This window comes from Ovis aries, chromosome 5 (assembly GCF_016772045.2).
Source record: "Ovis aries strain OAR_USU_Benz2616 breed Rambouillet chromosome 5, ARS-UI_Ramb_v3.0, whole genome shotgun sequence".
NCBI lineage: Eukaryota > Metazoa > Chordata > Mammalia > Artiodactyla > Bovidae > Ovis > Ovis aries.
Window position 1 is genome coordinate 289,063 of NC_056058.1, and position 11,237 is coordinate 300,299.

The following is an 11,237-nucleotide window of genomic DNA, read 5'->3' on the forward strand; positions in this document are numbered from 1 at the left end:
TGTGTCTGACTATTTGTGACCCCATGGACTCCAGCACACCTGGCTTCCCTGTCCTTCACCATCTCATGGAGTTTGCTCAAACTCATGTCTATTGAGTTGGTGATACCATCTGACCATCTAATCCTCTGTTGCCCCCTTCTTCTTCTGCCCTCATTCTTTCTCAGCATCAGGGTCTTTTTCAGTGAGTCAGCTCTTTGCATCAGGTGGCCTGATTAGAACTTCAACTTGGAGCTGAAGTTTCAGCATCTGTCCTTCGAGTGAATATTCAGTGTTGATTTCCTTTAGGATTGAATAGTTTGATCTCCTTGCAGTCCAAGGGACTCTCAAGAGCTTTCTCCAGCATCACAATTCAAAAGCATAAGTTCTTTGGTTCTCAGCCTTCTTTATGGTCCAGCACTCATATCCATACATGACTACTGGAAAAACCATAACTTTGACTATATAGACTTTTGTCAGCAAAGTGATGGCTCTGCTTTTAAATACACTGTCCAAGTCTGTCATAGCTCTTCTTTGAAGGATCAAGTGTCATTTAATTTCATGGCAGCTGTTGCCATCCACAGTGATTTTGGAGTCCAAGGGAATAAAGCCTGTCACTGTTTCCATTGTTTCCCCATCTATTTGCCTTGAAGTGATGGGACCAGTTGCCATTATCTTAGTTTTTTGAATGTTGAGTTTTAAACCACTTTTTTATTCACCTCTTTCATGCACATCAAGAGGCTCTTTAGTTCCTCTTTGCTTTACACCATTAGGTGGTATCATCTGCATATCTGAGGCTGTTGATATTTGACCCAATAACCTTAATTCCAGCTTGTACTTCATCCAGCCCAGCATTTTGCATGATATACTCTGTATGTAAGTTAAATAAGCAGGGTGACAATATACAGCCTTGACATACTCCTCTTCCAATTTTGAACCAGTCTGTTGTTCCATGTCCGGTTCTAACTGTTGCTTCTTGACCTGCATACAGATTTCTCAGGAGGCAGGTACGGTGGTCTGGTATTCCCATCTCTTTAAGAATTTTCCATTAAGACAAAGTGATCCCCTTCCTCCCCACAAACTGATTGAAAAGTCATCTGAAATGGAACAACTTCTACAAAACAACTTTTGAATGCTAGTAGATGACCCTGAACATCCAAAAAGGCAATCCAATCTGCTTACAATGAGGTAGGGCAAAAGATCAAGATTAAAAAGTAGACATGATTTCAGAATGAGGACTGTGACCCAGGGAGGGAATCATGAAGGAGGAAAAGTTTCCACACACTTGGAAACCTCCGCACAGGCCTGGCCAGGTGGAGCTTTGGAACCTCAGAGGGGAGTGCAATGATGGGTACTCAGAAGGCGAAACAGAGAACACACTATGGTGTTCTTTGCCAAGAAACACTTCCCAGCTGAGAAGTGGCTAGCATACCTCCATCCACAGCAGATTGTGGGGACTGGGTTTTGAGGCTCAGGCATAGGTTCAGACCACAGGGAGAGGAACAGGGTTGGCTGCTATGAGGATAATATGGGGGAGGTGGGGAGGGGTGGGCAGTGAAACAGCTGAAAGAGTAAAGGGCAGCATCCCAGAGTAGCAAGAGGTCTTGTTACCTGGGATATACTAATTCTCCACATTCACAGTGCCTACTGGTAGTCTACAAAACCTGCAAAACTGGTTAGACTCCCAGCAGGCAGAATTAGCCTCAACTGCAGTTTACAACCCCAGAAGAGGAAACAAGCCACAATTATTGCCAAAGCCAGGGAAACTGCCCGAAGCAGTAGACAAAATGCCACAGATGCAGTCAGGACCCCAGAGATGACAACTACCTCCAGGCTGTGAGCACACAGGTTACTGCCCATATCTTGCTTGGAGTCTAAGCAGCTTCACTCTTCCTAGGGACCCACAACTGGAGCCAATTCCTCTGGGAGAGCACACAACCTGCTCAGGCAGTAACAACAGCTGGCAGGTCTTTACTTGGTGCAGGCATTCTCCAGAATGTCCCAACTGTGGCAGTAATACCCCTTTCTCTACCCCTGTCTTTACGCAGCCCAACTGAGAAAGCGAGCCTTAATAAGCCTCTGCCTTCGCCAGCTCATGACTTGGCAGAAGACAATCACCAGAGGGTGATATATAAGCAGCTACTACTAAGTCACTTCAGTCGTGTCCAACTCTGTGCGACCCCATAGACGACAGCCCACCAGGCTCCCCCATCCTTGGGATTCTCCAGGCAAGAACACTGGAGTGGGTTGCCATGTCCTTCTCCAATGCATGAAAGTGAAAAGTGAAAGTGAAGTCACTCAGTCATGTCCAACTCTTAGCGACCCCATAGACTGCAGCCTACCAGGCTCCTCCATCCATGGGATTTTCCAAGCAAGAGTACTGGAGTGGGGTGCCATTGCCTTCTCCTATATAAGCAGAGCAGGGCCCAAAACCAAAGCAGAACACCCGGGGCTGTGTGACCAAAGAATAGAAAGGGAATGGGCTCCAGCAGTCACAGGTGCATTGAATTAAATAGCTACATTTAGCCTGAGACTATAGACATAGGGGCCAGAGAAGGCAATGTCACCCCATTCCAGTACTCTTGCCTGGAAAATCCCATGGGCAGAGGAGCCTGGTAGGCTGCAGTCCATGAGGTCGCTAAGAGTTGGACACGACTGAGTGACTTCACTTTCACTTTTCACTTTCATGCGTTGGAGAAGGAAATGGCAACCCACTACAGTGTTCTTGCCTGGAGAATCCCAGGGATGGGGGAGCCTGGTGGGCTGCCGTCTATGGGGTGGCACAGAGTCAGACACAACTGAGCGACTTAGCAGCAGCAGCAGCAGCATAGACATAGGGGCAACTGTGGAATTTGGGAGCAAGTACAAGCTGGAGTAAGGCCAGATACAAGGCTGAGTGGAACCTATACTGCCCACTACAGGTCCAGAGACATTCCTAGAAATATTGGAGGACTTTGGTGTGAGTCTCTCTGGGTATTCTGGACTGTTGAGTGTTGCTTTCACTAAGAGTCTTGGGGTTTTGTCTTCTGTGCTGCATGGCTTGTGAGGTCTTGGTGCTACAGTAAGGAGTAAGGCCTGAACCTGAGGCGGGAAACCCAAGCCCATGACTTTGAACCACAAGAGAACTCCTGACACCACTGGCCATTAATTGATAAGAGCTCTCCCAAAGACCTCCATCTCAACACCAAGATTAAGCCACACCCAAAGTTCAGCAAATTCCAGTGCTGGGTACCCCACACCATACTTCAGCAAAACAGAAACTAACCCTATACATTAGCAGGCAGGCCATACCAAGCCCATAGACACCCCAAAACACACTACTGTGTACAGCACTTCCCTTCAGAGAGATGAGATCCAGCTCCATCCTTCAAAATACAGGCACAAATCCCACCAAACAGGAAACTTTCATGAAGTACTGGCCCAACCACACCTATGGGGGACAGACTCCACAATTAGGAAGAAATATGATCTTCCAGCCTGAAGAAATGAGATCCCAAACACAGTAAATTAAACAAAATTAAAAGACAGAGAAACATGCAGCAGATGAAGAAACATGGTAAAAAACAAACAAGACCAAACAAATAAAAAGGAAATAGGCAGTCTACATGAAAAAAATTCAGAATAGTAATAGTAAAGATGATCCAAAAACTTAAAAATAAAATGGAAGCACAGATAAATAGACTGGAGGCACAAATGAAGATACTAGAGATGTTTAACAAGGATCTAGAAGAATTAAAGAATGAACAATCATCGATGAACAACAAAATAACAGATTAAAAATACACTAGAAGGAACCAATATCAGAGTAACTGAGGCAGAAGAATGGACAAATGAGCAGCAACATAGAATGGTGTAAATAACAGAAGCAGAGCAGAATTTTTAAAAAGAATAAAAGGAAATGAGAAGAGTCTCAGAGACCTCTGGGACAACATTAAGCATAACATGAGACTCATAAATGTCCCAGCAGAAAGCAAAGGAAAGGGTATGAGGAAATATTTGAGTAGATTATAGTTAAAAAAAAAAAAAAACACAACTTCCCCAACATTGGAAAGGAAAAGCCACCCAAGTTCAGGAAGCCCAGAAGTGCCATATAAGATAAACCCAAGGAGAAATACACCAAGGCACATATTAAACAAACTAAAAAAGTTAAACACAATTAACAAATATTAAAAGAAGTAGTACAGCAACAAATAGCATATAAGGGGATCCCAGTAAGGTCAACAGCTGAACTTTCAACAGGAAATCTACAGGCCAGAATGGAGGGATAGAATATACTTAAAGTGATAAAAAAGAAACAACCTAGAAATAACCTAGATTACTCCATCCAGCAAGGATCCCATATACATTCAAAAGAGAAATCAAGAGCTTTACAGACAAGAAAAAATTGAGAAAATTCAGCACCACCAAACCAGCTTTACAACAAATGCTAAATAAATTTCTCTAGACACAAAACACAAGCAAGGAAAAGGCCTACAAAACAAAAATGGTGACAGGATTATACACATCAATAATTACCTTCAGTTCAGTTCAGTTCAGTCCCTCAGTCGTGTCCGACTCTTTGCAACCCCATGAATCGCAGCACGCCAGGCCTCCCTGTCCATCACCAACTCCCAGAGTTCACTCAGACTCACATCCATCAAGTCAGTGATGCCATCCAGCCATCTCATCCTCTGTCGTCCCCTTCTCCTCCTGCCCCCAAGCCCTCCCAGCATCAGAGTCTTTTCCAGTGAGTCAACTCTTTGCATGAGGTGGCCAAAGTATTGGAGTTTCAGCTTTAGCATCATTCCTTCCAAAGAAATCCCAGGGCTGATCTCCTTCAGAATGGACTGGTTGGATCTCCTTGCAGTCCAAGGGACTCTCAAGAGTCTTCTCCAACACCACAGTTCAAACGCATCAATTCTTCGGTGCTCAGCCTTCTTCACAGTCCCACTCTCACATCCATACATGACCACAGGAAAAACCACAGCCTTGACTAGAGGGACCTTAGTCAGCAAAGTAATGTCTCTGCTTTTGAATATACTATCTAGGTTAGTAAATGGATTAAATGTTCCAGCCAAAAGACACAGATTGGCTGAATGGATACAAAAACAAGATCCCTATATAAGGATCTTATACAAATTGTCTACAAAAAAACCCACCTCAGACCGGTGGAAACACACACTGAAAGTGAGGAGCTAGAAAAAGATATTCCATGCAAACAGAAATCAAAAGAAAAAAACAATAGCAGTACTCATATCAGATGAAACAGACTTAAAAATGGAGGCAATTACAAGAGACAAGGAAAGACACTACACAGAAGAACTGTACAAAAAAGATCTTCACGACCCGGATAATCACCATGGTGTGATCAATTATCTAAAGCCGGACAACCTGGAATGTGAAGTCAAGTGGGCCTCAGAAAGCATCACTACGAACAAAGCTAGTGGAGGTGATGGAATTCCAATTGAGCTATTTCAAATCCTGAAAGATGATGCTATGAAAGTGCTGTACTCAATATGCCAGTAAATTTGGAAAACTCAGCAGTGGCCACAGGGCTGGGAAAGGTTAGTTTTCATTCCAATCCCAAAGAAAGGCAATGCCAAACAATGCTCAAATGACCGCACAATTGCACTCATCTCATATGCTAGTAAAATAATGCTCAAAATTCTCCAAGCCAGGCTTCAGCAATACGTGAACCATGAACTTCCAGATGTTTGAGCTGGTTTTAGAAAAGGCAGAGGAACCAGAGGTCAAATTGCCAACATCTGCTGGATCATGGAAAAAGCAAGAGAGTTCCAGAAAAACATCTATTTCTGCTTTATTGACTATGCCAAAGCCTTTGACTGCATGGATCACGAGAAACTGTGGAAAGTTCTGAAAGAGATGGGAATACAGACCACCTGACCTGCCTCTTAAGAAATCTGTATGCAGGTCAGGAAGCAACAGTTAGAACTGGACATGGAACAACAGACTGGTTCCAAATAGGAGAAGGAGTACGTCAAGGCTGTATATTATCACCCTGCTTATTTAACTTCTATGCAGAGTACATCATGAGAAACGCTGGACTGGGAGAAACACAAGCTGGAATCAAGATTTCTGGGAGAAATATCAATAACCTCAGATATGCAGATGACACCACCCTTATGGCAGAAAGTGAAGAGGAACTAAAAAGCCTCTTGATGAAAGGTGAAAGAGGAGAGTGAAAAATTTGGCTTAAAGCTCAACATTCAGAAAACGAAGATCATGGCATCCAGTCCCATCATTTCATAGGAAATAGATGGAGAAACAGTGGAAACAGTGTCAGACTTTATTTTGGGGGGCTCCAAAATCACTGCAGATGGTGACTGCAGCCATGAAATTAAAAGATGCCTACTCCTTGGAAGGAAAGTTATGACCAACCTAGATAGTATATTCAAAAGCAGAGACATTACTTTGCTGACTAAGGTCCCTCTAGTCAAGGCTATAGTTTTTCCAGTAGTCATGTATGGATGTGAGAGTTTGACTGTGAAGAAAGATGAGCAGCAAAGAATTGATGCTTTTGAACTGTGGTGTTGGAGAAGACTCTTGAGAGTCCCTTGGACTGCAAGGAGATCCAACCAGTCCATTCTGAAGGAGATCAGCCCTGGGATTTCTTTGGAAGGAATGATGCTAAAGCTGAAACTCCAGTACTTTGGCCACCTCATGCAAAGAGTTGACTCATTGGAAAAGACTCTGATGCTGGGAGGGATTGGGGGCAGGAGGAGAAGGGGACGACAGAGGATGAGATGGCTGGATGGCATCACTGACTTGATGGACATGAGTTTGAGTGAACTCCAGGAGTTGGTGATGGACAGGGAGGCCTGGCGTGCTGCGATTCATGGGGTCGCAAAGAGTCAGACACGAATGAGCGACTGAGTGACTGAAATGAACTGAATGAAAGAAATCAAAGATGACGTAAACAGATGGAGAGATATTCCATGTTCCTGGGTAGGAAGAATCAATATTGTGAAAGTGACTATACTACCAAATGCAATCTACAGATTTAATGAGATCCCTATCAAATTACCAAGGACATTTTTTTCAAAACTAGAACAAAAAAATTTCACAATTCATATGGAAACACAAAAGACCCTGAATAGACAAAATGGAGCTAGAGGAATCAACCTTCCTTACTTCAGACTATACTACAAAGCTACAATTATTAAGACAGTATGGTACTGGCACAAAAGCAGAAATATAGACCAATGGAACAAGCTAGAAAGCCCAGAAATAAACCCATGAACCTATGGGTGCCTTATTTTTTACAACAGAGGCAAGAAAACACAATGGGGCAAAGACAGCCTCTTCAATAAATGATGCTTGGAAAACTGGACAGCTACATGTAAAAGAATGAAATTAGAACACTTCCTAATACTATACACAAAGATAAACTCAAAACGGATTAAAGACCTACAGGTAAGACCAGAAACTATAAAACTCTTAGAGGAAAACATTGGCAGAACACTCAAAGACATAACTCAAAGCAAGATCCTCTAGACCCACTTCCTAGAGTAATGGAAATAAAAACAGAAGTAAACAAGCAGGACCTGATTAAACTTAAAAGCTTTTGCACAGCAAAGGAAACTATAATCAAGGTGAAAAGTCAACGCTCAGAATGGAAGAAAATAATAGCAAATGAAACAACTGACAAAGGATTAATTTCCAAAATATACAAACAGCTCATACAACTCAATACCAGAAAAACAAGCCAGTCAAAAAGTGGGGAAAGACCTAAACAGACGTTTCTCCAAAGACATACAGATGGCTAACAAACACATGAAAAGATGCTCAACATAGCTCATTATTAGAGAAATGCAAATCAAAACTACAGTGAGATATCACCTCACACCGGTCAGAATGGCACTCATCAAAAAGTCTACAAACAATAAATGCTGGAGAAGCTGTGGAGAAAAGGGAATGCTCTTGCACTGTTGGTGAGAATGTAAACTGATACTGCCACTATGGAAGATGGTATGGAGATTCCTTTAAAAAATTAGGAATAAAATCACAATTTGACCCAGGAATCCCACTCCTAAGCATATACCCTGAGGAAACCAAAGCTGAAAGAGACTCATGTATCCCATTGTTCATTGCAGCACTGTTTACAATAGCTAGAACATGGAAGCAACTTAGATGTCCATTGACAATGAATGGACAAAGCAGTTGTGGTACATATATACAATGGAATATTTCTCGGCCATAAAAATGAATGCATTTGAGTCAGTTCTAATGAAGTGGATGAACCTAGAACCTACTATACAGAGTGAAGTGAGTCAGAAAGGGAAAGATAAATACCATAATCTAACGCATATATACAGAATCTAGAAAAATATTACTGAAGAATTCATTTACAGGGCAACAGTGGAGAAATAGACATAGGGAATAGACTTATGGACATGGCAAGAGGGGAGGAGAGGGTGAGATGTATGGAAAGAGTAATGTGGAAACTTGCATTATCATATGTAAAATAGATACGCATCGGGAATCTGCTGTATGGCTCAGGAAACTCAAACAAGGGCTCTGTATCAACCTAGAGGGGTGGGGTGGGGAGGGAAATGGGAGAGAGTTTTTAAAGGGAGGGGATATATGTATACCAATGGCTGATTCATGCTAAGGTTTGGCAGAAAACACAAAATTCTGTCAAGCAATTATCCTTCAATGAAAAATAAATAAATAAAATTTTTAAAGAACCTTATGCAAGCTTCCTGACAGAAGAGACTGGCTGTGAAGGAAACTGTGTCTTACTCAGGTGGGCAGGGTCATGCTTAGTAAATCTTTAATCAAATTTTCTGTTGATGGATGGGGCTGTGCTCCTTTCCTGTAGTTTGGCCTTGAGCAGCTCAGTCCTGGGGTCTGCAGTCTCTATGGGACAGCGAATGGCTACCTCCTCAAAGAGGACTGATACCAACAAGTCATGTTTCTCATTGACTGTTGCTTCCAGTGACCTGACTCCGTGGCAGGCCATTATCAACCCAAGCCTCCACAGGAGACTTCCAAGCATTCACAGGAATGTCTGGCTCAGTCTCTTTTGGGGTCACTTCTTTCACTGGGGCCCTAGTGCACCCAAGGTTTCATTGATCCCTTCCAAAAGTCTGTTTCCCCTAGTCCTGTGGAAGTTCTGTAATCAAATCCTGCTGATCTTCAAACCTGGGGATTGAAGTGCCTTTACCAGATCCCCAGATAGGGAAGCCTGATTTGGGGACTAGACCCTTCACAGTAGAGTGAAAACTTCTTTGGTATAATTGTTCTCCAGTTTGTGGGGTCACCCACTCATCACCTCTATGGTCGAGCTCCAGGCTCTATGGTAGGGCTAATGGTGACCTCTTCAAAGAGGACTTATGCCAGCATGCTGTGCCTTCCAAGACTGATGCTGCCAGTGCCCCCCTCCGCATGGCAGGCCACTGCTGACCCACATCTCCACAGAAGACACTCAAACACTCACAGGCAAATCAGGCTCAGTCTCTAGTGGGAGTCACTCTTACTTTCCCCGGGTCCTGGTGCACACAAGTTGTTTTGTTTTGTTTTTGCCTTCCAAGAGTCTCTGGTGGGTATGGGGTTTGATTTTTACATGATTGCACCCCTATTGCAGCCTCTTCTTTGGACATGGGGTATCTTTTTCTTGGTGGGTTCTAGCATCCTCCTGTGAATGGTTGTTCAGCAGCTAGCAGCAATTTTGGTATTCTTGCAGAAGACGAGCTCATGTACTTCTACTCAGCCAGTGCAACCTTGTTTAACTCATTCAATTTCCACATAGAAGATCGTGTAGTTTGTGAAGAAAGAGAGATTTATTTCTTTTCCAACCTAGATGACTTTCACTTCTTTATCCTGAGCTATTATGCTGGCAAAAACCATGAGTGTAATATTGAATATAAGCTGTATAATCAGACATCCTTGCCTGGTGATCCTAGGGAGCAGCATTTTGTCTTTCACTGTAAACCGTGATGAGCAGAAACATCAGAGACTGCACATTACAGGGAAAACAGCATTCAAAGGCGAGTCACTTAACAAACAGAAAAAAGCAAAAACAACAAGCTCTGGAGGAATCAAAATTCAGAATTGCTACAATATATTATCTAGAATGTCCTATATGCAGAAAAAAAAACTGTAAGACATACAAAGAAATAGGAAAGTGTAATCTACACACAGGAAAAAAGATAAGCAATAGAAACTACCTTTGGAGGCCCTGGGTGTTGATTTAGCAAATGGACTTCAAAAAAAGCTGGTATAAATACCTTGAAAGAACTAGAGAAAACCATGTTTAAACAAAGAAAATTATGATAACAATGATCTATCTAATGGAGACTAACAATAAAGAGATAGAAATGATAAAACATAAAAGAACCAAATGGAGGTCCTGGAGTTGAAAACCAAAAATTTTCCAGAGGGGCTCAACAATAGATTTGAGCAGGCAGGGAAAAGAATTGGTGCATTTGAAGATGAACCAATAGAGATTATCCAATCTGAAAAAAAAAATGTTTGTAATGCAGAAAAATGAATAGAGCCTAGGAGTCTTGTGGGACACAGAAAAGCACAATCAACATAGGTATAATGGGAATGCAGGAAGAGGAGCAAAAATGACAGCAAAAAAAAAAAAAAAAAGAAGGGATATTGGCCCCACACTTTCCAAATCTGTTGGAAAAACTGTCCATACATCTAATGAATTCCAAATTGAATGTATTCAAAGTCATCTACACTTATATCCATTATAGTCAAACTGCTCAATTTTGAAGACAGTGAGAAAGTTTTGAAAGCAAAGAGATAAAATTGACTTATGTACAGGGTAACATCAGTGAGAACAATAGCTGACTTATCAGAAAAAAAAATGGAAGACACATGTATAATAATTCACCCATGCGATTAAAAGAAAAAAATTGGAGAAGGAAATGGCAACCTACACCAATATTCTTGCCTGGGAAACCCCAAGGACAGAGGAGCCTGGCAGGCTACAGTCTAGGGTTGCAAACAAGACTTAATGACTAAACAAGAAGAGAGTCTATCTTAAAACATCTCATTTAAAAAAAAAAATTTAACAGGCTGAGAGACAAGAGAACAAACATAAGATTGCCATGGGGAAAGATTGGAAGAAGGGACAGTTAGGGAGTTTGGGGTTGACATGTACATGCTGCTATATTTAAAATGGATAACCAACAAAAGGTCATAGTGTATAGCACAGGGAACTCTGCTCAATGTTATGTAGCAGACTGGATGGAATGGGAGTTTGGGGGAGAATGAATGCATGTATATGTATGGCTGAGTCCCTTTGC